The 26,257-nt window shown below is 66.5% G+C and overlaps 26 pseudogenes; all 26 read left to right on the forward strand.

Moving 5' to 3' along the window:
* Window positions 1-185: 185 nt before the first annotated feature.
* LOC132358442 (5S ribosomal RNA) lies at window positions 186-304 on the forward strand (annotated as a pseudogene).
* An 896-nt stretch (window positions 305-1,200) lies between these two features.
* Window positions 1,201-1,319, forward strand: LOC132358260 (5S ribosomal RNA; annotated as a pseudogene).
* A 909-nt stretch (window positions 1,320-2,228) lies between these two features.
* LOC132358655 (5S ribosomal RNA) lies at window positions 2,229-2,347 on the forward strand (annotated as a pseudogene).
* A 911-nt stretch (window positions 2,348-3,258) lies between these two features.
* LOC132358444 (5S ribosomal RNA) lies at window positions 3,259-3,377 on the forward strand (annotated as a pseudogene).
* An 896-nt stretch (window positions 3,378-4,273) lies between these two features.
* LOC132358261 (5S ribosomal RNA) lies at window positions 4,274-4,392 on the forward strand (annotated as a pseudogene).
* A 909-nt stretch (window positions 4,393-5,301) lies between these two features.
* On the forward strand, window positions 5,302-5,420 carry LOC132358656 (5S ribosomal RNA; annotated as a pseudogene).
* A 911-nt stretch (window positions 5,421-6,331) lies between these two features.
* LOC132358445 (5S ribosomal RNA) lies at window positions 6,332-6,450 on the forward strand (annotated as a pseudogene).
* An 896-nt stretch (window positions 6,451-7,346) lies between these two features.
* On the forward strand, window positions 7,347-7,465 carry LOC132358262 (5S ribosomal RNA; annotated as a pseudogene).
* Window positions 7,466-8,374: 909 nt separating this feature from the next.
* On the forward strand, window positions 8,375-8,493 carry LOC132358657 (5S ribosomal RNA; annotated as a pseudogene).
* Window positions 8,494-9,404: 911 nt separating this feature from the next.
* LOC132358447 (5S ribosomal RNA) lies at window positions 9,405-9,523 on the forward strand (annotated as a pseudogene).
* An 896-nt stretch (window positions 9,524-10,419) lies between these two features.
* LOC132358264 (5S ribosomal RNA) lies at window positions 10,420-10,538 on the forward strand (annotated as a pseudogene).
* A 910-nt stretch (window positions 10,539-11,448) lies between these two features.
* On the forward strand, window positions 11,449-11,567 carry LOC132358448 (5S ribosomal RNA; annotated as a pseudogene).
* An 896-nt stretch (window positions 11,568-12,463) lies between these two features.
* LOC132358265 (5S ribosomal RNA) lies at window positions 12,464-12,582 on the forward strand (annotated as a pseudogene).
* Window positions 12,583-13,491: 909 nt separating this feature from the next.
* LOC132358658 (5S ribosomal RNA) lies at window positions 13,492-13,610 on the forward strand (annotated as a pseudogene).
* A 911-nt stretch (window positions 13,611-14,521) lies between these two features.
* LOC132358449 (5S ribosomal RNA) lies at window positions 14,522-14,640 on the forward strand (annotated as a pseudogene).
* An 896-nt stretch (window positions 14,641-15,536) lies between these two features.
* Window positions 15,537-15,655, forward strand: LOC132358266 (5S ribosomal RNA; annotated as a pseudogene).
* Window positions 15,656-16,564: 909 nt separating this feature from the next.
* LOC132358659 (5S ribosomal RNA) lies at window positions 16,565-16,683 on the forward strand (annotated as a pseudogene).
* Window positions 16,684-17,594: 911 nt separating this feature from the next.
* LOC132358451 (5S ribosomal RNA) lies at window positions 17,595-17,713 on the forward strand (annotated as a pseudogene).
* An 896-nt stretch (window positions 17,714-18,609) lies between these two features.
* On the forward strand, window positions 18,610-18,728 carry LOC132358267 (5S ribosomal RNA; annotated as a pseudogene).
* Window positions 18,729-19,637: 909 nt separating this feature from the next.
* Window positions 19,638-19,756, forward strand: LOC132358660 (5S ribosomal RNA; annotated as a pseudogene).
* Window positions 19,757-20,667: 911 nt separating this feature from the next.
* Window positions 20,668-20,786, forward strand: LOC132358547 (5S ribosomal RNA; annotated as a pseudogene).
* An 896-nt stretch (window positions 20,787-21,682) lies between these two features.
* Window positions 21,683-21,801, forward strand: LOC132358268 (5S ribosomal RNA; annotated as a pseudogene).
* A 909-nt stretch (window positions 21,802-22,710) lies between these two features.
* LOC132358662 (5S ribosomal RNA) lies at window positions 22,711-22,829 on the forward strand (annotated as a pseudogene).
* A 911-nt stretch (window positions 22,830-23,740) lies between these two features.
* LOC132358549 (5S ribosomal RNA) lies at window positions 23,741-23,859 on the forward strand (annotated as a pseudogene).
* Window positions 23,860-24,755: 896 nt separating this feature from the next.
* On the forward strand, window positions 24,756-24,874 carry LOC132358269 (5S ribosomal RNA; annotated as a pseudogene).
* A 909-nt stretch (window positions 24,875-25,783) lies between these two features.
* On the forward strand, window positions 25,784-25,902 carry LOC132358663 (5S ribosomal RNA; annotated as a pseudogene).
* The last annotated feature ends 355 nt before the right edge of the window (window positions 25,903-26,257 follow it).

Genomic DNA, 26,257 nt, shown 5'->3' on the forward strand with positions numbered 1-26,257 from the left:
GGTCCCGCCTGACCTGAGCTGCGAGGTCTCCCACGAGTCCGCCAATCCCGGGTGCCCGAGGCCTCCTGTCGCCTGCCTTGGTGGGCGGGCTGGGCCGTGCCGGAGAGGGTTGGCTGCCGGGCTGTCGGCAAGCCCCAGCACCAGGGAAGCTAAGCCTCAAGAGGCACCCCGTGGCCCCCGCAGCCTTCTACCGCCATACCACCCTGAACGCGCCCGATATCGTCTGATCCTGGAAGCTAAGCAGGGTCGGGCCTGCTTAGTACTTGGATGGGAGACCACATGGGAATACCAGGTGCTGTAGGCTTTTTTGCCTCCCACTATAAATTCTCCTTTAGGCGCCCACGGCTGATGCCGCCTCCGCCTCTGCAGGCCTCACCTCCTCAGGGCCCTCCCAACACAGCGTGCTCTGGAGGGGGCGCTCCCCGCAGGTCTGGATGGAAATGCGGCCAGAAGGCGGCCCTGGAAGATAGCCATAAACCAGCCGCTCCCGTGGTGGCTGGCCCGCAGCCAGACTGCGCCGCACGCCCAGGTGAAGGCCGTGAGGCACGCGAAGCCCTCGACCTACAACTGGCCGTCCCCACCAGCGCGCATCCACGCCGCAGCCACCTAATTGCCCGTGTGTCTCTATACAGCTCCCTCCGGAAAAAGCCCACCCTCTGCCGTTTCGCTACGGCTGGAGGCAGGAGCGGGGTCGTGGGCCGTGACTGGTTCTCCAGGTCGGCTGACCTCCAGGCATCGGAACTGTGCTTGGCGGGTGGCGTGGCTGAAAGGGTAGTTTGCTGGGGCTAAGAGGCCGTGGCAGCCCAACGGTGGATCCCAGTGGCTTTGGGCCAACTGCCGTCGAGCAGGAAGGCCGGCCCGGCCATGGCTGGGCTGCTCCTAGAACTGCGAGGGTGGACAGGTTGTGTAATGCCCAAGGGACAGCAGGCCACTGGCCCTTAAGCCTCTGAGGCCACGTCCTTGTGAGCGTCGAGCGGGATCTGAGGTGGAGCGTCAAGCGCCTACGGGTCCGGAGGTTCCCGCCCGAACAGGGCTGCAAGGTCGCCCAAGACTCTGCCACCTCCGGGTCCCCGAGGCCTCCTGTCGCCTGCCTGGGCAGGCAGCAGGGCCGTGCAGCAGAGGGCTGGTCGCCGGACTGGTGGTAATTCGCCAGCACCAGCTAAGCTGAGCCTCAAGAGTCACCCCGTGGCCCCCGCTGCCTTCTACGGCCATACCACCCTAAACGCACCCCATCTCGTCTGACCTCGGAAGCTAAGCAGGGTCGGGTCTGTTTACTACCTGGATGGGAGACCACCTGGGAATACTAGGTGCTGTAGTATTTTTTGCCCCCCGATCTGCCTTTTCTTGTCATCGCCGGTGCTCAAGGCTTCCGCTGCTCCCGCCGGGCACTGCTGCAGGCCTCATCTACTCAGGCCTCTCGCAACACAGCGTGCGCCAGAGGGGGCCCACCCAGCCGGTCTGGGTGGACATGCCGCCAGAAGGCGGCCCTGGAAGGCAGCCGCACCCCAGCCTCTCCCGGGGTGGCTGGCCCGGACCCAGACTCCGCTGCAGGCCCGGGTGAAGATCGTGAGGCCCGCGAGGCCCTCGACCTGCCCGTGGCCAACCCAACCAGCGCCCATCTGCGCCGCAGCCACCTGTCTGCCTCTGTGTCTCTCCACAGCTCCCTCCGGAAAAAGCCCACCCTCCGCTGTTTCGCCATGGCCGGGGGCGGGAGCGGGGTCCTGGGCCGGTCCGGTTCTCCGGGCCAGCCGGCCACCATGCGCTGGGAACTGTGCTCAGCGGGTGGCGTGTGGGCAAGGGTGGCCTTGCTGGGTCCAAGGGGCCGTGCCGCATCAATGGTGGCTCCCAGTGGCTTTGGGCTAACTGCCTTCAGGCAGGAGGGCCAGCCCGGCCGCGGCTGGACTGCACCTAGCACTGCGTGGGTGGACAGGGTGGGGAATGCCCAAGGGACCGTGGACCACGGACCCTTAAGCCTTCAGAGCCACGTCTTTGTGAGCGTCGAGCGGGATCTGGGGCGGTTCGCCATGCGCCTATGTGCCTGGATGTTCCCGCCAGAACTGAGCTGCTAGAGCGTCCAAGACTCCACCACACCCGGCCCCCGAAGCCTGCTATCGCCTGCCTGGGCGGGCCGCAGGGCCGTGCTGCAGAGGGCTGGTCGCCGGACTGGCGGTAATTTGCCAGCACCAGGTAAGCTGAGCCTCAAGAGGCACCCCGTGGGCCCCGCTGCCTTCTATGGCCATACCACCCTATACGCACCCCATCTCGTCTGATTTCCGAAGCTAAGCAGGGTCGGGTCTGTTTACTACCTGGATGGGAGACCACCTGGGAATACTAGGTGCTGTAGTATTTTTTGCCCCCCGATTGCCCTTTTCTTGTAGTGGCCGGTACTCAAGGCTTCCTCTGCCCCCGCCGGGCACTGCTGCAGGCCTCATCTACTCAGGCCTCTCCCGACACAGCGTGCGCCGGAGGGGGCCATCCCCGCCGGTCTGGCTGGACATGCCCCCAGAAGGCGGCCCTGGAAGGCAACCGCACGCCAGCCGCTGCCGGGGTGGCTGGCCCGGACCCAGACACCGCCGCAGGCCCGGGTGAAGATCGTGAGGCCCGCGAGGCCCTCGACCTGCACCTGGCCGACCACACCAGCGCCCCTCCACGCCGCAGCCACCCGTCTGCCCGTGTGTCTCTCCACAGCTCCCTCCGGAAAAAGCCCACGCTCCACTCTTTCACCACGGCCGGGGGCGGGAGTGGGGTCGTGGGCCGGGAATGGTTCTCCGGGCCGGCCGGTCACCGGGTGCAGGGAACTTTGCTCAGCATTTGGCGGAGGGGCAAGGGTGGCCTTGCTGGGTCTAAGGGGTCTTGCCGACTCAATGGTGCCTCCCAGTGGCTTCAGGCCAACTGCCGTCGGGCAGGAGGGCCAGCCTGGCCGCGGCCGGGCTTCACCTAGAACTGTGTGGGCAGACAGGGTGGCGAATGCCCAAAGGACCGTGGGCCACGGGCCCTTAAGCCCCCGGGGCCACGTCCTTGTGGGCGTCAAGCGGGATCTGGGGCAGAGGGCCAAGCTCCTATGGGCCTGGAGGGTCCCGCCTGACCTGAGCTGCGAGGTCTCCCACGAGTCCGCCAATCCCGGGTGCCCGAGGCCTCCTGTCGCCTGCCTTGGTGGGCGGGCTGGGCCGTGCCGGAGAGGGTTGGCTGCCGGGCTGTCGGCAAGCCCCAGCACCAGGGAAGCTAAGCCTCAAGAGGCACCCCGTGGCCCCCGCAGCCTTCTACCGCCATACCACCCTGAACGCGCCCGATATCGTCTGATCCTGGAAGCTAAGCAGGGTCGGGCCTGCTTAGTACTTGGATGGGAGACCACATGGGAATACCAGGTGCTGTAGGCTTTTTTGCCTCCCACTATAAATTCTCCTTTAGGCGCCCACGGCTGATGCCGCCTCCGCCTCTGCAGGCCTCACCTCCTCAGGGCCCTCCCAACACAGCGTGCTCTGGAGGGGGCGCTCCCCGCAGGTCTGGATGGAAATGCGGCCAGAAGGCGGCCCTGGAAGATAGCCATAAACCAGCCGCTCCCGTGGTGGCTGGCCCGCAGCCAGACTGCGCCGCACGCCCAGGTGAAGGCCGTGAGGCACGCGAAGCCCTCGACCTACAACTGGCCGTCCCCACCAGCGCGCATCCACGCCGCAGCCACCTAATTGCCCGTGTGTCTCTATACAGCTCCCTCCGGAAAAAGCCCACCCTCTGCCGTTTCGCTACGGCTGGAGGCAGGAGCGGGGTCGTGGGCCGTGACTGGTTCTCCAGGTCGGCTGACCTCCAGGCATCGGAACTGTGCTTGGCGGGTGGCGTGGCTGAAAGGGTAGTTTGCTGGGGCTAAGAGGCCGTGGCAGCCCAACGGTGGATCCCAGTGGCTTTGGGCCAACTGCCGTCGAGCAGGAAGGCCGGCCCGGCCATGGCTGGGCTGCTCCTAGAACTGCGAGGGTGGACAGGTTGTGTAATGCCCAAGGGACAGCAGGCCACTGGCCCTTAAGCCTCTGAGGCCACGTCCTTGTGAGCGTCGAGCGGGATCTGAGGTGGAGCGTCAAGCGCCTACGGGTCCGGAGGTTCCCGCCCGAACAGGGCTGCAAGGTCGCCCAAGACTCTGCCACCTCCGGGTCCCCGAGGCCTCCTGTCGCCTGCCTGGGCAGGCAGCAGGGCCGTGCAGCAGAGGGCTGGTCGCCGGACTGGTGGTAATTCGCCAGCACCAGCTAAGCTGAGCCTCAAGAGTCACCCCGTGGCCCCCGCTGCCTTCTACGGCCATACCACCCTAAACGCACCCCATCTCGTCTGACCTCGGAAGCTAAGCAGGGTCGGGTCTGTTTACTACCTGGATGGGAGACCACCTGGGAATACTAGGTGCTGTAGTATTTTTTGCCCCCCGATCTGCCTTTTCTTGTCATCGCCGGTGCTCAAGGCTTCCGCTGCTCCCGCCGGGCACTGCTGCAGGCCTCATCTACTCAGGCCTCTCGCAACACAGCGTGCGCCAGAGGGGGCCCACCCAGCCGGTCTGGGTGGACATGCCGCCAGAAGGCGGCCCTGGAAGGCAGCCGCACCCCAGCCTCTCCCGGGGTGGCTGGCCCGGACCCAGACTCCGCTGCAGGCCCGGGTGAAGATCGTGAGGCCCGCGAGGCCCTCGACCTGCCCGTGGCCAACCCAACCAGCGCCCATCTGCGCCGCAGCCACCTGTCTGCCTCTGTGTCTCTCCACAGCTCCCTCCGGAAAAAGCCCACCCTCCGCTGTTTCGCCATGGCCGGGGGCGGGAGCGGGGTCCTGGGCCGGTCCGGTTCTCCGGGCCAGCCGGCCACCATGCGCTGGGAACTGTGCTCAGCGGGTGGCGTGTGGGCAAGGGTGGCCTTGCTGGGTCCAAGGGGCCGTGCCGCATCAATGGTGGCTCCCAGTGGCTTTGGGCTAACTGCCTTCAGGCAGGAGGGCCAGCCCGGCCGCGGCTGGACTGCACCTAGCACTGCGTGGGTGGACAGGGTGGGGAATGCCCAAGGGACCGTGGACCACGGACCCTTAAGCCTTCAGAGCCACGTCTTTGTGAGCGTCGAGCGGGATCTGGGGCGGTTCGCCATGCGCCTATGTGCCTGGATGTTCCCGCCAGAACTGAGCTGCTAGAGCGTCCAAGACTCCACCACACCCGGACCCCGAAGCCTGCTATCGCCTGCCTGGGCGGGCCGCAGGGCCGTGCTGCAGAGGGCTGGTCGCCGGACTGGCGGTAATTTGCCAGCACCAGGTAAGCTGAGCCTCAAGAGGCACCCCGTGGGCCCCGCTGCCTTCTATGGCCATACCACCCTATACGCACCCCATCTCGTCTGATTTCCGAAGCTAAGCAGGGTCGGGTCTGTTTACTACCTGGATGGGAGACCACCTGGGAATACTAGGTGCTGTAGTATTTTTTGCCCCCCGATTGCCCTTTTCTTGTAGTGGCCGGTACTCAAGGCTTCCTCTGCCCCCGCCGGGCACTGCTGCAGGCCTCATCTACTCAGGCCTCTCCCGACACAGCGTGCGCCGGAGGGGGCCATCCCCGCCGGTCTGGCTGGACATGCCCCCAGAAGGCGGCCCTGGAAGGCAACCGCACGCCAGCCGCTGCCGGGGTGGCTGGCCCGGACCCAGACACCGCCGCAGGCCCGGGTGAAGATCGTGAGGCCCGCGAGGCCCTCGACCTGCACCTGGCCGACCACACCAGCGCCCCTCCACGCCGCAGCCACCCGTCTGCCCGTGTGTCTCTCCACAGCTCCCTCCGGAAAAAGCCCACACTCCACTCTTTCACCACGGCCGGGGGCGGGAGTGGGGTCGTGGGCCGGGAATGGTTCTCCGGGCCGGCCGGTCGCCGGGTGCAGGGAACTTTGCTCAGCATTTGGCGGAGGGGCAAGGGTGGCCTTGCTGGGTCTAAGGGGTCTTGCCGACTCAATGGTGCCTCCCAGTGGCTTCAGGCCAACTGCCGTCGGGCAGGAGGGCCAGCCTGGCCGCGGCCGGGCTTCACCTAGAACTGTGTGGGCAGACAGGGTGGCGAATGCCCAAAGGACCGTGGGCCACGGGCCCTTAAGCCCCCGGGGCCACGTCCTTGTGGGCGTCAAGCGGGATCTGGGGCAGAGGGCCAAGCTCCTATGGGCCTGGAGGGTCCCGCCTGACCTGAGCTGCGAGGTCTCCCACGAGTCCGCCAATCCCGGGTGCCCGAGGCCTCCTGTCGCCTGCCTTGGTGGGCGGGCTGGGCCGTGCCGGAGAGGGTTGGCTGCCGGGCTGTCGGCAAGCCCCAGCACCAGGGAAGCTAAGCCTCAAGAGGCACCCCGTGGCCCCCGCAGCCTTCTACCGCCATACCACCCTGAACGCGCCCGATATCGTCTGATCCTGGAAGCTAAGCAGGGTCGGGCCTGCTTAGTACTTGGATGGGAGACCACATGGGAATACCAGGTGCTGTAGGCTTTTTTGCCTCCCACTATAAATTCTCCTTTAGGCGCCCACGGCTGATGCCGCCTCCGCCTCTGCAGGCCTCACCTCCTCAGGGCCCTCCCAACACAGCGTGCTCTGGAGGGGGCGCTCCCCGCAGGTCTGGATGGAAATGCGGCCAGAAGGCGGCCCTGGAAGATAGCCATAAACCAGCCGCTCCCGTGGTGGCTGGCCCGCAGCCAGACTGCGCCGCACGCCCAGGTGAAGGCCGTGAGGCACGCGAAGCCCTCGACCTACAACTGGCCGTCCCCACCAGCGCGCATCCACGCCGCAGCCACCTAATTGCCCGTGTGTCTCTATACAGCTCCCTCCGGAAAAAGCCCACCCTCTGCCGTTTCGCTACGGCTGGAGGCAGGAGCGGGGTCGTGGGCCGTGACTGGTTCTCCAGGTCGGCTGACCTCCAGGCATCGGAACTGTGCTTGGCGGGTGGCGTGGCTGAAAGGGTAGTTTGCTGGGGCTAAGAGGCCGTGGCAGCCCAACGGTGGATCCCAGTGGCTTTGGGCCAACTGCCGTCGAGCAGGAAGGCCGGCCCGGCCATGGCTGGGCTGCTCCTAGAACTGCGAGGGTGGACAGGTTGTGTAATGCCCAAGGGACAGCAGGCCACTGGCCCTTAAGCCTCTGAGGCCACGTCCTTGTGAGCGTCGAGCGGGATCTGAGGTGGAGCGTCAAGCGCCTACGGGTCCGGAGGTTCCCGCCCGAACAGGGCTGCAAGGTCGCCCAAGACTCTGCCACCTCCGGGTCCCCGAGGCCTCCTGTCGCCTGCCTGGGCAGGCAGCAGGGCCGTGCAGCAGAGGGCTGGTCGCCGGACTGGTGGTAATTCGCCAGCACCAGCTAAGCTGAGCCTCAAGAGTCACCCCGTGGCCCCCGCTGCCTTCTACGGCCATACCACCCTAAACGCACCCCATCTCGTCTGACCTCGGAAGCTAAGCAGGGTCGGGTCTGTTTACTACCTGGATGGGAGACCACCTGGGAATACTAGGTGCTGTAGTATTTTTTGCCCCCCGATCTGCCTTTTCTTGTCATCGCCGGTGCTCAAGGCTTCCGCTGCTCCCGCCGGGCACTGCTGCAGGCCTCATCTACTCAGGCCTCTCGCAACACAGCGTGCGCCAGAGGGGGCCCACCCAGCCGGTCTGGGTGGACATGCCGCCAGAAGGCGGCCCTGGAAGGCAGCCGCACCCCAGCCTCTCCCGGGGTGGCTGGCCCGGACCCAGACTCCGCTGCAGGCCCGGGTGAAGATCGTGAGGCCCGCGAGGCCCTCGACCTGCCCGTGGCCAACCCAACCAGCGCCCATCTGCGCCGCAGCCACCTGTCTGCCTCTGTGTCTCTCCACAGCTCCCTCCGGAAAAAGCCCACCCTCCGCTGTTTCGCCATGGCCGGGGGCGGGAGCGGGGTCCTGGGCCGGTCCGGTTCTCCGGGCCAGCCGGCCACCATGCGCTGGGAACTGTGCTCAGCGGGTGGCGTGTGGGCAAGGGTGGCCTTGCTGGGTCCAAGGGGCCGTGCCGCATCAATGGTGGCTCCCAGTGGCTTTGGGCTAACTGCCTTCAGGCAGGAGGGCCAGCCCGGCCGCGGCTGGACTGCACCTAGCACTGCGTGGGTGGACAGGGTGGGGAATGCCCAAGGGACCGTGGACCACGGACCCTTAAGCCTTCAGAGCCACGTCTTTGTGAGCGTCGAGCGGGATCTGGGGCGGTTCGCCATGCGCCTATGTGCCTGGATGTTCCCGCCAGAACTGAGCTGCTAGAGCGTCCAAGACTCCACCACACCCGGACCCCGAAGCCTGCTATCGCCTGCCTGGGCGGGCCGCAGGGCCGTGCTGCAGAGGGCTGGTCGCCGGACTGGCGGTAATTTGCCAGCACCAGGTAAGCTGAGCCTCAAGAGGCACCCCGTGGGCCCCGCTGCCTTCTATGGCCATACCACCCTATACGCACCCCATCTCGTCTGATTTCCGAAGCTAAGCAGGGTCGGGTCTGTTTACTACCTGGATGGGAGACCACCTGGGAATACTAGGTGCTGTAGTATTTTTTGCCCCCCGATTGCCCTTTTCTTGTAGTGGCCGGTACTCAAGGCTTCCTCTGCCCCCGCCGGGCACTGCTGCAGGCCTCATCTACTCAGGCCTCTCCCGACACAGCGTGCGCCGGAGGGGGCCATCCCCGCCGGTCTGGCTGGACATGCCCCCAGAAGGCGGCCCTGGAAGGCAACCGCACGCCAGCCGCTGCCGGGGTGGCTGGCCCGGACCCAGACACCGCCGCAGGCCCGGGTGAAGATCGTGAGGCCCGCGAGGCCCTCGACCTGCACCTGGCCGACCACACCAGCGCCCCTCCACGCCGCAGCCACCCGTCTGCCCGTGTGTCTCTCCACAGCTCCCTCCGGAAAAAGCCCACACTCCACTCTTTCACCACGGCCGGGGGCGGGAGTGGGGTCGTGGGCCGGGAATGGTTCTCCGGGCCGGCCGGTCGCCGGGTGCAGGGAACTTTGCTCAGCATTTGGCGGAGGGGCAAGGGTGGCCTTGCTGGGTCTAAGGGGTCTTGCCGACTCAATGGTGCCTCCCAGTGGCTTCAGGCCAACTGCCGTCGGGCAGGAGGGCCAGCCTGGCCGCGGCCGGGCTTCACCTAGAACTGTGTGGGCAGACAGGGTGGCGAATGCCCAAAGGACCGTGGGCCACGGGCCCTTAAGCCCCCGGGGCCACGTCCTTGTGGGCGTCAAGCGGGATCTGGGGCAGAGGGCCAAGCTCCTATGGGCCTGGAGGGTCCCGCCTGACCTGAGCTGCGAGGTCTCCCACGAGTCCGCCAATCCCGGGTGCCCGAGGCCTCCTGTCGCCTGCCTTGGTGGGCGGGCTGGGCCGTGCCGGAGAGGGTTGGCTGCCGGGCTGTCGGCAAGCCCCAGCACCAGGGAAGCTAAGCCTCAAGAGGCACCCCGTGGCCCCCGCAGCCTTCTACCGCCATACCACCCTGAACGCGCCCGATATCGTCTGATCCTGGAAGCTAAGCAGGGTCGGGCCTGCTTAGTACTTGGATGGGAGACCACATGGGAATACCAGGTGCTGTAGGCTTTTTTGCCTCCCACTATAAATTCTCCTTTAGGCGCCCACGGCTGATGCCGCCTCCGCCTCTGCAGGCCTCACCTCCTCAGGGCCCTCCCAACACAGCGTGCTCTGGAGGGGGCGCTCCCCGCAGGTCTGGATGGAAATGCGGCCAGAAGGCGGCCCTGGAAGATAGCCATAAACCAGCCGCTCCCGTGGTGGCTGGCCCGCAGCCAGACTGCGCCGCACGCCCAGGTGAAGGCCGTGAGGCACGCGAAGCCCTCGACCTACAACTGGCCGTCCCCACCAGCGCGCATCCACGCCGCAGCCACCTAATTGCCCGTGTGTCTCTATACAGCTCCCTCCGGAAAAAGCCCACCCTCTGCCGTTTCGCTACGGCTGGAGGCAGGAGCGGGGTCGTGGGCCGTGACTGGTTCTCCAGGTCGGCTGACCTCCAGGCATCGGAACTGTGCTTGGCGGGTGGCGTGGCTGAAAGGGTAGTTTGCTGGGGCTAAGAGGCCGTGGCAGCCCAACGGTGGATCCCAGTGGCTTTGGGCCAACTGCCGTCGAGCAGGAAGGCCGGCCCGGCCATGGCTGGGCTGCTCCTAGAACTGCGAGGGTGGACAGGTTGTGTAATGCCCAAGGGACAGCAGGCCACTGGCCCTTAAGCCTCTGAGGCCACGTCCTTGTGAGCGTCGAGCGGGATCTGAGGTGGAGCGTCAAGCGCCTACGGGTCCGGAGGTTCCCGCCCGAACAGGGCTGCAAGGTCGCCCAAGACTCTGCCACCTCCGGGTCCCCGAGGCCTCCTGTCGCCTGCCTGGGCAGGCAGCAGGGCCGTGCAGCAGAGGGCTGGTCGCCGGACTGGTGGTAATTCGCCAGCACCAGCTAAGCTGAGCCTCAAGAGTCACCCCGTGGCCCCCGCTGCCTTCTACGGCCATACCACCCTAAACGCACCCCATCTCGTCTGACCTCGGAAGCTAAGCAGGGTCGGGTCTGTTTACTACCTGGATGGGAGACCACCTGGGAATACTAGGTGCTGTAGTATTTTTTGCCCCCCGATCTGCCTTTTCTTGTCATCGCCGGTGCTCAAGGCTTCCGCTGCTCCCGCCGGGCACTGCTGCAGGCCTCATCTACTCAGGCCTCTCGCAACACAGCGTGCGCCAGAGGGGGCCCACCCAGCCGGTCTGGGTGGACATGCCGCCAGAAGGCGGCCCTGGAAGGCAGCCGCACCCCAGCCTCTCCCGGGGTGGCTGGCCCGGACCCAGACTCCGCTGCAGGCCCGGGTGAAGATCGTGAGGCCCGCGAGGCCCTCGACCTGCCCGTGGCCAACCCAACCAGCGCCCATCTGCGCCGCAGCCACCTGTCTGCCTCTGTGTCTCTCCACAGCTCCCTCCGGAAAAAGCCCACCCTCCGCTGTTTCGCCATGGCCGGGGGCGGGAGCGGGGTCCTGGGCCGGTCCGGTTCTCCGGGCCAGCCGGCCACCATGCGCTGGGAACTGTGCTCAGCGGGTGGCGTGTGGGCAAGGGTGGCCTTGCTGGGTCCAAGGGGCCGTGCCGCATCAATGGTGGCTCCCAGTGGCTTTGGGCTAACTGCCTTCAGGCAGGAGGGCCAGCCCGGCCGCGGCTGGACTGCACCTAGCACTGCGTGGGTGGACAGGGTGGGGAATGCCCAAGGGACCGTGGACCACGGGCCCTTAAGCCCCCGGGGCCACGTCCTTGTGGGCGTCAAGCGGGATCTGGGGCAGAGGGCCAAGCTCCTATGGGCCTGGAGGGTCCCGCCTGACCTGAGCTGCGAGGTCTCCCACGAGTCCGCCAATCCCGGGTGCCCGAGGCCTCCTGTCGCCTGCCTTGGTGGGCGGGCTGGGCCGTGCCGGAGAGGGTTGGCTGCCGGGCTGTCGGCAAGCCCCAGCACCAGGGAAGCTAAGCCTCAAGAGGCACCCCGTGGCCCCCGCAGCCTTCTACCGCCATACCACCCTGAACGCGCCCGATATCGTCTGATCCTGGAAGCTAAGCAGGGTCGGGCCTGCTTAGTACTTGGATGGGAGACCACATGGGAATACCAGGTGCTGTAGGCTTTTTTGCCTCCCACTATAAATTCTCCTTTAGGCGCCCACGGCTGATGCCGCCTCCGCCTCTGCAGGCCTCACCTCCTCAGGGCCCTCCCAACACAGCGTGCTCTGGAGGGGGCGCTCCCCGCAGGTCTGGATGGAAATGCGGCCAGAAGGCGGCCCTGGAAGATAGCCATAAACCAGCCGCTCCCGTGGTGGCTGGCCCGCAGCCAGACTGCGCCGCACGCCCAGGTGAAGGCCGTGAGGCACGCGAAGCCCTCGACCTACAACTGGCCGTCCCCACCAGCGCGCATCCACGCCGCAGCCACCTAATTGCCCGTGTGTCTCTATACAGCTCCCTCCGGAAAAAGCCCACCCTCTGCCGTTTCGCTACGGCTGGAGGCAGGAGCGGGGTCGTGGGCCGTGACTGGTTCTCCAGGTCGGCTGACCTCCAGGCATCGGAACTGTGCTTGGCGGGTGGCGTGGCTGAAAGGGTAGTTTGCTGGGGCTAAGAGGCCGTGGCAGCCCAACGGTGGATCCCAGTGGCTTTGGGCCAACTGCCGTCGAGCAGGAAGGCCGGCCCGGCCATGGCTGGGCTGCTCCTAGAACTGCGAGGGTGGACAGGTTGTGTAATGCCCAAGGGACAGCAGGCCACTGGCCCTTAAGCCTCTGAGGCCACGTCCTTGTGAGCGTCGAGCGGGATCTGAGGTGGAGCGTCAAGCGCCTACGGGTCCGGAGGTTCCCGCCCGAACAGGGCTGCAAGGTCGCCCAAGACTCTGCCACCTCCGGGTCCCCGAGGCCTCCTGTCGCCTGCCTGGGCAGGCAGCAGGGCCGTGCAGCAGAGGGCTGGTCGCCGGACTGGTGGTAATTCGCCAGCACCAGCTAAGCTGAGCCTCAAGAGTCACCCCGTGGCCCCCGCTGCCTTCTACGGCCATACCACCCTAAACGCACCCCATCTCGTCTGACCTCGGAAGCTAAGCAGGGTCGGGTCTGTTTACTACCTGGATGGGAGACCACCTGGGAATACTAGGTGCTGTAGTATTTTTTGCCCCCCGATCTGCCTTTTCTTGTCATCGCCGGTGCTCAAGGCTTCCGCTGCTCCCGCCGGGCACTGCTGCAGGCCTCATCTACTCAGGCCTCTCGCAACACAGCGTGCGCCAGAGGGGGCCCACCCAGCCGGTCTGGGTGGACATGCCGCCAGAAGGCGGCCCTGGAAGGCAGCCGCACCCCAGCCTCTCCCGGGGTGGCTGGCCCGGACCCAGACTCCGCTGCAGGCCCGGGTGAAGATCGTGAGGCCCGCGAGGCCCTCGACCTGCCCGTGGCCAACCCAACCAGCGCCCATCTGCGCCGCAGCCACCTGTCTGCCTCTGTGTCTCTCCACAGCTCCCTCCGGAAAAAGCCCACCCTCCGCTGTTTCGCCATGGCCGGGGGCGGGAGCGGGGTCCTGGGCCGGTCCGGTTCTCCGGGCCAGCCGGCCACCATGCGCTGGGAACTGTGCTCAGCGGGTGGCGTGTGGGCAAGGGTGGCCTTGCTGGGTCCAAGGGGCCGTGCCGCATCAATGGTGGCTCCCAGTGGCTTTGGGCTAACTGCCTTCAGGCAGGAGGGCCAGCCCGGCCGCGGCTGGACTGCACCTAGCACTGCGTGGGTGGACAGGGTGGGGAATGCCCAAGGGACCGTGGACCACGGACCCTTAAGCCTTCAGAGCCACGTCTTTGTGAGCGTCGAGCGGGATCTGGGGCGGTTCGCCATGCGCCTATGTGCCTGGATGTTCCCGCCAGAACTGAGCTGCTAGAGCGTCCAAGACTCCACCACACCCGGACCCCGAAGCCTGCTATCGCCTGCCTGGGCGGGCCGCAGGGCCGTGCTGCAGAGGGCTGGTCGCCGGACTGGCGGTAATTTGCCAGCACCAGGTAAGCTGAGCCTCAAGAGGCACCCCGTGGGCCCCGCTGCCTTCTATGGCCATACCACCCTATACGCACCCCATCTCGTCTGATTTCCGAAGCTAAGCAGGGTCGGGTCTGTTTACTACCTGGATGGGAGACCACCTGGGAATACTAGGTGCTGTAGTATTTTTTGCCCCCCGATTGCCCTTTTCTTGTAGTGGCCGGTACTCAAGGCTTCCTCTGCCCCCGCCGGGCACTGCTGCAGGCCTCATCTACTCAGGCCTCTCCCGACACAGCGTGCGCCGGAGGGGGCCATCCCCGCCGGTCTGGCTGGACATGCCCCCAGAAGGCGGCCCTGGAAGGCAACCGCACGCCAGCCGCTGCCGGGGTGGCTGGCCCGGACCCAGACACCGCCGCAGGCCCGGGTGAAGATCGTGAGGCCCGCGAGGCCCTCGACCTGCACCTGGCCGACCACACCAGCGCCCCTCCACGCCGCAGCCACCCGTCTGCCCGTGTGTCTCTCCACAGCTCCCTCCGGAAAAAGCCCACACTCCACTCTTTCACCACGGCCGGGGGCGGGAGTGGGGTCGTGGGCCGGGAATGGTTCTCCGGGCCGGCCGGTCACCGGGTGCAGGGAACTTTGCTCAGCATTTGGCGGAGGGGCAAGGGTGGCCTTGCTGGGTCTAAGGGGTCTTGCCGACTCAATGGTGCCTCCCAGTGGCTTCAGGCCAACTGCCGTCGGGCAGGAGGGCCAGCCTGGCCGCGGCCGGGCTTCACCTAGAACTGTGTGGGCAGACAGGGTGGCGAATGCCCAAAGGACCGTGGGCCACGGGCCCTTAAGCCCCCGGGGCCACGTCCTTGTGGGCGTCAAGCGGGATCTGGGGCAGAGGGCCAAGCTCCTATGGGCCTGGAGGGTCCCGCCTGACCTGAGCTGCGAGGTCTCCCACGAGTCCGCCAATCCCGGGTGCCCGAGGCCTCCTGTCGCCTGCCTTGGTGGGCGGGCTGGGCCGTGCCGGAGAGGGTTGGCTGCCGGGCTGTCGGCAAGCCCCAGCACCAGGGAAGCTAAGCCTCAAGAGGCACCCCGTGGCCCCCGCAGCCTTCTACCGCCATACCACCCTGAACGCGCCCGATATCGTCTGATCCTGGAAGCTAAGCAGGGTCGGGCCTGCTTAGTACTTGGATGGGAGACCACATGGGAATACCAGGTGCTGTAGGCTTTTTTGCCTCCCACTATAAATTCTCCTTTAGGCGCCCACGGCTGATGCCGCCTCCGCCTCTGCAGGCCTCACCTCCTCAGGGCCCTCCCAACACAGCGTGCTCTGGAGGGGGCGCTCCCCGCAGGTCTGGATGGAAATGCGGCCAGAAGGCGGCCCTGGAAGATAGCCATAAACCAGCCGCTCCCGTGGTGGCTGGCCCGCAGCCAGACTGCGCCGCACGCCCAGGTGAAGGCCGTGAGGCACGCGAAGCCCTCGACCTACAACTGGCCGTCCCCACCAGCGCGCATCCACGCCGCAGCCACCTAATTGCCCGTGTGTCTCTATACAGCTCCCTCCGGAAAAAGCCCACCCTCTGCCGTTTCGCTACGGCTGGAGGCAGGAGCGGGGTCGTGGGCCGTGACTGGTTCTCCAGGTCGGCTGACCTCCAGGCATCGGAACTGTGCTTGGCGGGTGGCGTGGCTGAAAGGGTAGTTTGCTGGGGCTAAGAGGCCGTGGCAGCCCAACGGTGGATCCCAGTGGCTTTGGGCCAACTGCCGTCGAGCAGGAAGGCCGGCCCGGCCATGGCTGGGCTGCTCCTAGAACTGCGAGGGTGGACAGGTTGTGTAATGCCCAAGGGACAGCAGGCCACTGGCCCTTAAGCCTCTGAGGCCACGTCCTTGTGAGCGTCGAGCGGGATCTGAGGTGGAGCGTCAAGCGCCTACGGGTCCGGAGGTTCCCGCCCGAACAGGGCTGCAAGGTCGCCCAAGACTCTGCCACCTCCGGGTCCCCGAGGCCTCCTGTCGCCTGCCTGGGCAGGCAGCAGGGCCGTGCAGCAGAGGGCTGGTCGCCGGACTGGTGGTAATTCGCCAGCACCAGCTAAGCTGAGCCTCAAGAGTCACCCCGTGGCCCCCGCTGCCTTCTACGGCCATACCACCCTAAACGCACCCCATCTCGTCTGACCTCGGAAGCTAAGCAGGGTCGGGTCTGTTTACTACCTGGATGGGAGACCACCTGGGAATACTAGGTGCTGTAGTATTTTTTGCCCCCCGATCTGCCTTTTCTTGTCATCGCCGGTGCTCAAGGCTTCCGCTGCTCCCGCCGGGCACTGCTGCAGGCCTCATCTACTCAGGCCTCTCGCAACACAGCGTGCGCCAGAGGGGGCCCACCCAGCCGGTCTGGGTGGACATGCCGCCAGAAGGCGGCCCTGGAAGGCAGCCGCACCCCAGCCTCTCCCGGGGTGGCTGGCCCGGACCCAGACTCCGCTGCAGGCCCGGGTGAAGATCGTGAGGCCCGCGAGGCCCTCGACCTGCCCGTGGCCAACCCAACCAGCGCCCATCTGCGCCGCAGCCACCTGTCTGCCTCTGTGTCTCTCCACAGCTCCCTCCGGAAAAAGCCCACCCTCCGCTGTTTCGCCATGGCCGGGGGCGGGAGCGGGGTCCTGGGCCGGTCCGGTTCTCCGGGCCAGCCGGCCACCATGCGCTGGGAACTGTGCTCAGCGGGTGGCGTGTGGGCAAGGGTGGCCTTGCTGGGTCCAAGGGGCCGTGCCGCATCAATGGTGGCTCCCAGTGGCTTTGGGCTAACTGCCTTCAGGCAGGAGGGCCAGCCCGGCCGCGGCTGGACTGCACCTAGCACTGCGTGGGTGGACAGGGTGGGGAATGCCCAAGGGACCGTGGACCACGGACCCTTAAGCCTTCAGAGCCACGTCTTTGTGAGCGTCGAGCGGGATCTGGGGCGGTTCGCCATGCGCCTATGTGCCTGGATGTTCCCGCCAGAACTGAGCTGCTAGAGCGTCCAAGACTCCACCACACCCGGACCCCGAAGCCTGCTATCGCCTGCCTGGGCGGGCCGCAGGGCCGTGCTGCAGAGGGCTGGTCGCCGGACTGGCGGTAATTTGCCAGCACCAGGTAAGCTGAGCCTCAAGAGGCACCCCGTGGGCCCCGCTGCCTTCTATGGCCATACCACCCTATACGCACCCCATCTCGTCTGATTTCCGAAGCTAAGCAGGGTCGGGTCTGTTTACTACCTGGATGGGAGACCACCTGGGAATACTAGGTGCTGTAGTATTTTTTGCCCCCCGATTGCCCTTTTCTTGTAGTGGCCGGTACTCAAGGCTTCCTCTGCCCCCGCCGGGCACTGCTGCAGGCCTCATCTACTCAGGCCTCTCCCGACACAGCGTGCGCCGGAGGGGGCCATCCCCGCCGGTCTGGCTGGACATGCCCCCAGAAGGCGGCCCTGGAAGGCAACCGCACGCCAGCCGCTGCCGGGGTGGCTGGCCCGGACCCAGACACCGCCGCAGGCCCGGGTGAAGATCGTGAGGCCCGCGAGGCCCTCGACCTGCACCTGGCCGACCACACCAGCGCCCCTCCACGCCGCAGCCACCCGTCTGCCCGTGTGTCTCTCCACAGCTCCCTCCGGAAAAAGCCCACACTCCACTCTTTCACCACGGCCGGGGGCGGGAGTGGGGTCGTGGGCCGGGAATGGTTCTCCGGGCCGGCCGGTCACCGGGTGCAGGGAACTTTGCTCAGCATTTGGCGGAGGGGCAAGGGTGGCCTTGCTGGGTCTAAGGGGTCTTGCCGACTCAATGGTGCCACCCAGTGGCTTCAGGCCAACTGCCGTCGGGCAGGAGGGCCAGCCTGGCCGCGGCCGGGCTTCACCTAGAACTGTGTGGGCAGACAGGGTGGCGAATGCCCAAAGGACCGTGGGCCACGGGCCCTTAAGCCCCCGGGGCCACGTCCTTGTGGGCGTCAAGCGGGATCTGGGGCAGAGGGCCAAGCTCCTATGGGCCTGGAGGGTCCCGCCTGACCTGAGCTGCGAGGTCTCCCACGAGTCCGCCAATCCCGGGTGCCCGAGGCCTCCTGTCGCCTGCCTTGGTGGGCGGGCTGGGCCGTGCCGGAGAGGGTTGGCTGCCGGGCTGTCGGCAAGCCCCAGCACCAGGGAAGCTAAGCCTCAAGAGGCACCCCGTGGCCCCCGCAGCCTTCTACCGCCATACCACCCTGAACGCGCCCGATATCGTCTGATCCTGGAAGCTAAGCAGGGTCGGGCCTGCTTAGTACTTGGATGGGAGACCACATGGGAATACCAGGTGCTGTAGGCTTTTTTGCCTCCCACTATAAATTCTCCTTTAGGCGCCCACGGCTGATGCCGCCTCCGCCTCTGCAGGCCTCACCTCCTCAGGGCCCTCCCAACACAGCGTGCTCTGGAGGGGGCGCTCCCCGCAGGTCTGGATGGAAATGCGGCCAGAAGGCGGCCCTGGAAGATAGCCATAAACCAGCCGCTCCCGTGGTGGCTGGCCCGCAGCCAGACTGCGCCGCACGCCCAGGTGAAGGCCGTGAGGCACGCGAAGCCCTCGACCTACAACTGGCCGTCCCCACCAGCGCGCATCCACGCCGCAGCCACCTAATTGCCCGTGTGTCTCTATACAGCTCCCTCCGGAAAAAGCCCACCCTCTGCCGTTTCGCTACGGCTGGAGGCAGGAGCGGGGTCGTGGGCCGTGACTGGTTCTCCAGGTCGGCTGACCTCCAGGCATCGGAACTGTGCTTGGCGGGTGGCGTGGCTGAAAGGGTAGTTTGCTGGGGCTAAGAGGCCGTGGCAGCCCAACGGTGGATCCCAGTGGCTTTGGGCCAACTGCCGTCGAGCAGGAAGGCCGGCCCGGCCATGGCTGGGCTGCTCCTAGAACTGCGAGGGTGGACAGGTTGTGTAATGCCCAAGGGACAGCAGGCCACTGGCCCTTAAGCCTCTGAGGCCACGTCCTTGTGAGCGTCGAGCGGGATCTGAGGTGGAGCGTCAAGCGCCTACGGGTCCGGAGGTTCCCGCCCGAACAGGGCTGCAAGGTCGCCCAAGACTCTGCCACCTCCGGGTCCCCGAGGCCTCCTGTCGCCTGCCTGGGCAGGCAGCAGGGCCGTGCAGCAGAGGGCTGGTCGCCGGACTGGTGGTAATTCGCCAGCACCAGCTAAGCTGAGCCTCAAGAGTCACCCCGTGGCCCCCGCTGCCTTCTACGGCCATACCACCCTAAACGCACCCCATCTCGTCTGACCTCGGAAGCTAAGCAGGGTCGGGTCTGTTTACTACCTGGATGGGAGACCACCTGGGAATACTAGGTGCTGTAGTATTTTTTGCCCCCCGATCTGCCTTTTCTTGTCATCGCCAGTGCTCAAGGCTTCCGCTGCTCCCGCCGGGCACTGCTGCAGGCCTCATCTACTCAGGCCTCTCGCAACACAGCGTGCGCCAGAGGGGGCCCACCCAGCCGGTCTGGGTGGACATGCCGCCAGAAGGCGGCCCTGGAAGGCAGCCGCACCCCAGCCTCTCCCGGGGTGGCTGGCCCGGACCCAGACTCCGCTGCAGGCCCGGGTGAAGATCGTGAGGCCCGCGAGGCCCTCGACCTGCCCGTGGCCAACCCAACCAGCGCCCATCTGCGCCGCAGCCACCTGTCTGCCTCTGTGTCTCTCCACAGCTCCCTCCGGAAAAAGCCCACCCTCCGCTGTTTCGCCATGGCCGGGGGCGGGAGCGGGGTCCTGGGCCGGTCCGGTTCTCCGGGCCAGCCGGCCACCATGCGCTGGGAACTGTGCTCAGCGGGTGGCGTGTGGGCAAGGGTGGCCTTGCTGGGTCCAAGGGGCCGTGCCGCATCAATGGTGGCTCCCAGTGGCTTTGGGCTAACTGCCTTCAGGCAGGAGGGCCAGCCCGGCCGCGGCTGGACTGCACCTAGCACTGCGTGGGTGGACAGGGTGGGGAATGCCCAAGGGACCGTGGACCACGGACCCTTAAGCCTTCAGAGCCACGTCTTTGTGAGCGTCGAGCGGGATCTGGGGCGGTTCGCCATGCGCCTATGTGCCTGGATGTTCCCGCCAGAACTGAGCTGCTAGAGCGTCCAAGACTCCACCACACCCGGACCCCGAAGCCTGCTATCGCCTGCCTGGGCGGGCCGCAGGGCCGTGCTGCAGAGGGCTGGTCGCCGGACTGGCGGTAATTTGCCAGCACCAGGTAAGCTGAGCCTCAAGAGGCACCCCGTGGGCCCCGCTGCCTTCTATGGCCATACCACCCTATACGCACCCCATCTCGTCTGATTTCCGAAGCTAAGCAGGGTCGGGTCTGTTTACTACCTGGATGGGAGACCACCTGGGAATACTAGGTGCTGTAGTATTTTTTGCCCCCCGATTGCCCTTTTCTTGTAGTGGCCGGTACTCAAGGCTTCCTCTGCCCCCGCCGGGCACTGCTGCAGGCCTCATCTACTCAGGCCTCTCCCGACACAGCGTGCGCCGGAGGGGGCCATCCCCGCCGGTCTGGCTGGACATGCCCCCAGAAGGCGGCCCTGGAAGGCAACCGCACGCCAGCCGCTGCCGGGGTGGCTGGCCCGGACCCAGACACCGCCGCAGGCCCGGGTGAAGATCGTGAGGCCCGCGAGGCCCTCGACCTGCACCTGGCCGACCACACCAGCGCCCCTCCACGCCGCAGCCACCCGTCTGCCCGTGTGTCTCTCCACAGCTCCCTCCGGAAAAAGCCCACACTCCACTCTTTCACCACGGCCGGGGGCGGGAGTGGGGTCGTGGGCCGGGAATGGTTCTCCGGGCCGGCCGGTCACCGGGTGCAGGGAACTTTGCTCAGCATTTGGCGGAGGGGCAAGGGTGGCCTTGCTGGGTCTAAGGGGTCTTGCCGACTCAATGGTGCCTCCCAGTGGCTTCAGGCCAACTGCCGTCGGGCAGGAGGGCCAGCCTGGCCGCGGCCGGGCTTCACCTAGAACTGTGTGGGCAGACAGGGTGGCGAATGCCCAAAGGACCGTGGGCCACGGGCCCTTAAGCCCCCGGGGCCACGTCCTTGTGGGCGTCAAGCGGGATCTGGGGCAGAGGGCCAAGCTCCTATGGGCCTGGAGGGTCCCGCCTGACCTGAGCTGCGAGGTCTCCCACGAGTCCGCCAATCCCGGGTGCCCGAGGCCTCCTGTTGCCTGCCTTGGTGGGCGGGCTGGGCCGTGCCGGAGAGGGTTGGCTGCCGGGCTGTCGGCAAGCCCCAGCACCAGGGAAGCTAAGCCTCAAGAGGCACCCCGTGGCCCCCGCAGCCTTCTACCGCCATACCACCCTGAACGCGCCCGATATCGTCTGATCCTGGAAGCTAAGCAGGGTCGGGCCTGCTTAGTACTTGGATGGGAGACCACATGGAAATACCAGGTGCTGTAGGCTTTTTTGCCTCCCACTATAAATTCTCCTTTAGGCGCCCACGGCTGATGCCGCCTCCGCCTCTGCAGGCCTCACCTCCTCAGGGCCCTCCCAACACAGCGTGCTCTGGAGGGGGCGCTCCCCGCAGGTCTGGATGGAAATGCGGCCAGAAGGCGGCCCTGGAAGATAGCCATAAACCAGCCGCTCCCGTGGTGGCTGGCCCGCAGCCAGACTGCGCCGCACGCCCAGCTGAAGGCCGTGAGGCAGGCGACGCCCTCGACCTACAACTGGCCGTCCCCACCAGCGCGCATCCACGCCGCAGCCACCTAATTGCCCGTGTGTCTCTATACAGCTCCCTCCGGAAAAAGCCCACCCTCTGCCGTTTCGCTACGGCTGGAGGCAGGAGCGGGGTCGTGGGCCGTGACTGGTTCTCCAGGTCGGCTGACCTCCAGGCATCGGAACTGTGCTTGGCGGGTGGCGTGGCTGAAAGGGTAGTTTGCTGGGGCTAAGAGGCCGTGGCAGCCCAACGGTGGATCCCAGTGGCTTTGGGCCAACTGCCGTCGAGCAGGAAGGCCGGCCCGGCCATGGCTGGGCTGCTCCTAGAACTGCGAGGGTGGACAGGTTGTGTAATGCCCAAGGGACAGCAGGCCACTGGCCCTTAAGCCTCTGAGGCCACGTCCTTGTGAGCGTCGAGCGGGATCTGAGGTGGAGCGTCAAGCGCCTACGGGTCCGGAGGTTCCCGCCCGAACAGGGTTGCAAGGTCGCCCAAGACTCTGCCACCTCCGGGTCCCTGAGGCCTCCTGTCGCCTGCCTGGGCAGGCAGCAGGGCCGTGCAGCAGAGGGCTGGTCGCCGGACTGGTGGTAATTCGCCAGCACCAGCTAAGCTGAGCCTCAAGAGTCACCCCGTGGCCCCTGCTGCCTTCTACGGCCATACCACCCTAAACGCACCCCATCTCGTCTGACCTCGGAAGCTAAGCAGGGTCGGGTCTGTTTACTACCTGGATGGGAGACCACCTGGGAATACTAGGTGCTGTAGTATTTTTTGCCCCCCGATCTGCCTTTTCTTGTCATCGCCGGTGCTCAAGGCTTCCGCTGCTCCCGCCGGGCACTGCTGCAGGCCTCATCTACTCAGGCCTCTCGCAACACAGCGTGCGCCAGAGGGGGCCCACCCAGCCGGTCTGGGTGGACATGCCGCCAGAAGGCGGCCCTGGAAGGCAGCCGCACCCCAGCCTCTCCCGGGGTGGCTGGCCCGGACCCAGACTCCGCTGCAGGCCCGGGTGAAGATCGTGAGGCCCGCGAGGCCCTCGACCTGCCCGTGGCCAACCCAACCAGCGCCCATCTGCGCCGCAGCCACCTGTCTGCCTCTGTGTCTCTCCACAGCTCCCTCCGGAAAAAGCCCACCCTCCGCTGTTTCGCCATGGCCGGGGGCGGGAGCGGGGTCCTGGGCCGGTCCGGTTCTCCGGGCCAGCCGGCCACCATGCGCTGGGAACTGTGCTCAGCGGGTGGCGTGTGGGCAAGGGTGGCCTTGCTGGGTCCAAGGGGCCGTGCCGCATCAATGGTGGCTCCCAGTGGCTTTGGGCTAACTGCCTTCAGGCAGGAGGGCCAGCCCGGCCGCGGCTGGACTGCACCTAGCACTGCGTGGGTGGACAGGGTGGGGAATGCCCAAGGGACCGTGGACCACGGACCCTTAAGCCTTCAGAGCCACGTCTTTGTGAGCGTCGAGCGGGATCTGGGGCGGTTCGCCATGCGCCTATGTGCCTGGATGTTCCCGCCAGAACTGAGCTGCTAGAGCGTCCAAGACTCCACCACACCCGGACCCCGAAGCCTGCTATCGCCTGCCTGGGCGGGCCGCAGGGCCGTGCTGCAGAGGGCTGGTCGCCGGACTGGCGGTAATTTGCCAGCACCAGGTAAGCTGAGCCTCAAGAGGCACCCCGTGGGCCCCGCTGCCTTCTATGGCCATACCACCCTATACGCACCCCATCTCGTCTGATTTCCGAAGCTAAGCAGGGTCGGGTCTGTTTACTACCTGGATGGGAGACCACCTGGGAATACTAGGTGCTGTAGTATTTTTTGCCCCCCGATTGCCCTTTTCTTGTAGTGGCCGGTACTCAAGGCTTCCTCTGCCCCCGCCGGGCACTGCTGCAGGCCTCATCTACTCAGGCCTCTCCCGACACAGCGTGCGCCGGAGGGGGCCATCCCCGCCGGTCTGGCTGGACATGCCCCCAGAAGGCGGCCCTGGAAGGCAACCGCACGCCAGCCGCTGCCGGGGTGGCTGGCCCGGACCCAGACACCGCCGCAGGCCCGGGTGAAGATCGTGAGGCCCGCGAGGCCCTCGACCTGCACCTGGCCGACCACACCAGCGCCCCTCCACGCCGCAGCCACCCGTCTGCCCGTGTGTCTCTCCACAGCTCCCTCCGGAAAAAGCCCACACTCCACTCTTTCACCACGGCCGGGGGCGGGAGTGGGGTCGTGGGCCGGGAATGGTTCTCCGGGCCGGCCGGTCACCGGGTGCAGGGAACTTTGCTCAGCATTTGGCGGAGGGGCAAGGGTGGCCTTGCTGGGTCTAAGGGGTCTTGCCGACTCAATGGTGCCTCCCAGTGGCTTCAGGCCAACTGCCGTCGGGCAGGAGGGCCAGCCTGGCCGCGGCCGGGCTTCACCTAGAACTGTGTGGGCAGACAAGGTGGCGAATGCCCAAAGGACCGTGGGCCACGGGCCCTTAAGCCCCCGGGGCCACGTCCTTGTGGGCGTCAAGCGGGATCTGGGGCAGAGGGCCAAGCTCCTATGGGCCTGGAGGGTCCCGCCTGACCTGAGCTGCGAGGTCTCCCACGAGTCCGCCAATCCCGGGTGCCCGAGGCCTCCTGTTGCCTGCCTTGGTGGGCGGGCTGGGCCGTGCCGGAGAGGGTTGGCTGCCGGGCTGTCGGCAAGCCCCAGCACCAGGGAAGCTAAGCCTCAAGAGGCACCCCGTGGCCCCCGCAGCCTTCTACCGCCATACCACCCTGAACGCGCCCGATATCGTCTGATCCTGGAAGCTAAGCAGGGTCGGGCCTGCTTAGTACTTGGATGGGAGACCACATGGAAATACCAGGTGCTGTAGGCTTTTTTGCCTCCCACTATAAATTCTCCTTTAGGCGCCCACGGCTGATGCCGCCTCCGCCTCTGCAGGCCTCACCTCCTCAGGGCCCTCCCAACACAGCGTGCTCTGGAGGGGGCGCTCCCCGCAGGTCTGGATGGAAATGCGGCCAGAAGGCGGCCCTGGAAGATAGCCATAAACCAGCCGCTCCCGTGGTGGCTGGCCCGCAGCCAGACTGCGCCGCACGCCCAGCTGAAGGCCGTGAGGCAGGCGACGCCCTCGACCTACAACTGGCCGTCCCCACCAGCGCGCATCCACGCCGCAGCCACCTAATTGCCCGTGTGTCTCTATACAGCTCCCTCCAGAAAAAGCCCACCCTCTGCCGTTTCGCTACGGCTGGAGGCAGGAGCGGAGTCGTGGGCCGTGACTGGTTCTCCAGGTCGGCTGACCTCCAGGCATCGGAACTGTGCTTGGCGGGTGGCGTGGCTGAAAGGGTAGTTTGCTGGGGCTAAGAGGCCGTGGCAGCCCAACGGTGGATCCCAGTGGCTTTGGGCCAACTGCCGTCGAGCAGGAAGGCCGGCCCGGCCATGGCTGGGCTGCTCCTAGAACTGCGAGGGTGGACAGGTTGTGTAATGCCCAAGGGACAGCAGGCCACTGGCCCTTAAGCCTCTGAGGCCACGTCCTTGTGAGCGTCGAGCGGGATCTGAGGTGGAGCGTCAAGCGCCTACGGGTCCGGAGGTTCCCGCCCGAACAGGGTTGCAAGGTCGCCCAAGACTCTGCCACCTCCGGGTCCCTGAGGCCTCCTGTCGCCTGCCTGGGCAGGCAGCAGGGCCGTGCAGCAGAGGGCTGGTCGCCGGACTGGTGGTAATTCGCCAGCACCAGCTAAGCTGAGCCTCAAGAGTCACCCCGTGGCCCCTGCTGCCTTCTACGGCCATACCACCCTAAACGCACCCCATCTCGTCTGACCTCGGAAGCTAAGCAGGGTCGGGTCTGTTTACTACCTGGATGGGAGACCACCTGGGAATACTAGGTGCTGTAGTATTTTTTGCCCCCCGATCTGCCTTTTCTTGTCATCGCCGGTGCTCAAGGCTTCCGCTGCTCCCGCCGGGCACTGCTGCAGGCCTCATCTACTCAGGCCTCTCGCAACACAGCGTGCGCCAGAGGGGGCCCACCCAGCCGGTCTGGGTGGACATGCCGCCAGAAGGCGGCCCTGGAAGGCAGCCGCACCCCAGCCTCTCCCGGGGTGGCTGGCCCGGACCCAGACTCCGCTGCAGGCCCGGGTGAAGATCGTGAGGCCCGTGAGGCCCTCGACCTGCCCGTGGCCAACCCAACCAGCGCCCATCTGCGCCGCAGCCACCTGTCTGCCTCTGTGTCTCTCCACAGCTCCCTCCGGAAAAAGCCCACCCTCCGCTGTTTCGCCATGGCCGGGGGCGGGAGCGGGGTCCTGGGCCGGTCCGGTTCTCCGGGCCAGCCGGCCACCATGCGCTGGGAACTGTGCTCAGCGGGTGGCGTGTGGGCAAGGGTGGCCTTGCTGGGTCCAAGGGGCCGTGCCGCATCAATGGTGGCTCCCAGTGGCTTTGGGCTAACTGCCTTCAGGCAGGAGGGCCAGCCCGGCCGCGGCTGGACTGCACCTAGCACTGCGTGGGTGGACAGGGTGGGGAATGCCCAAGGGACCGTGGACCACGGACCCTTAAGCCTTCAGAGCCACGTCTTTGTGAGCGTCGAGCGGGATCTGGGGCGGTTCGCCATGCGCCTATGTGCCTGGATGTTCCCGCCAGAACTGAGCTGCTAGAGCGTCCAAGACTCCACCACACCCGGACCCCGAAGCCTGCTATCGCCTGCCTGGGCGGGCCGCAGGGCCGTGCTGCAGAGGGCTGGTCGCCGGACTGGCGGTAATTTGCCAGCACCAGGTAAGCTGAGCCTCAAGAGGCACCCCGTGGGCCCCGCTGCCTTCTATGGCCATACCACCCTATACGCACCCCATCTCGTCTGATTTCCGAAGCTAAGCAGGGTCGGGTCTGTTTACTACCTGGATGGGAGACCACCTGGGAATACTAGGTGCTGTAGTATTTTTTGCCCCCCGATTGCCCTTTTCTTGTAGTGGCCGGTACTCAAGGCTTCCTCTGCCCCCGCCGGGCACTGCTGCAGGCCTCATCTACTCAGGCCTCTCCCGACACAGCGTGCGCCGGAGGGGGCCATCCCCGCCGGTCTGGCTGGACATGCCCCCAGAAGGCGGCCCTGGAAGGCAACCGCACGCCAGCCGCTGCCGGGGTGGCTGGCCCGGACCCAGACACCGCCGCAGGCCCGGGTGAAGATCGTGAGGCCCGCGAGGCCCTCGACCTGCACCTGGCCGACCACACCAGCGCCCCTCCACGCCGCAGCCACCCGTCTGCCCGTGTGTCTCTCCACAGCTCCCTCCGGAAAA

Source organism: Balaenoptera ricei, unplaced genomic scaffold (genome assembly GCF_028023285.1).
Source record: "Balaenoptera ricei isolate mBalRic1 unplaced genomic scaffold, mBalRic1.hap2 scaffold_149, whole genome shotgun sequence".
Lineage (NCBI taxonomy): Eukaryota > Metazoa > Chordata > Mammalia > Artiodactyla > Balaenopteridae > Balaenoptera > Balaenoptera ricei.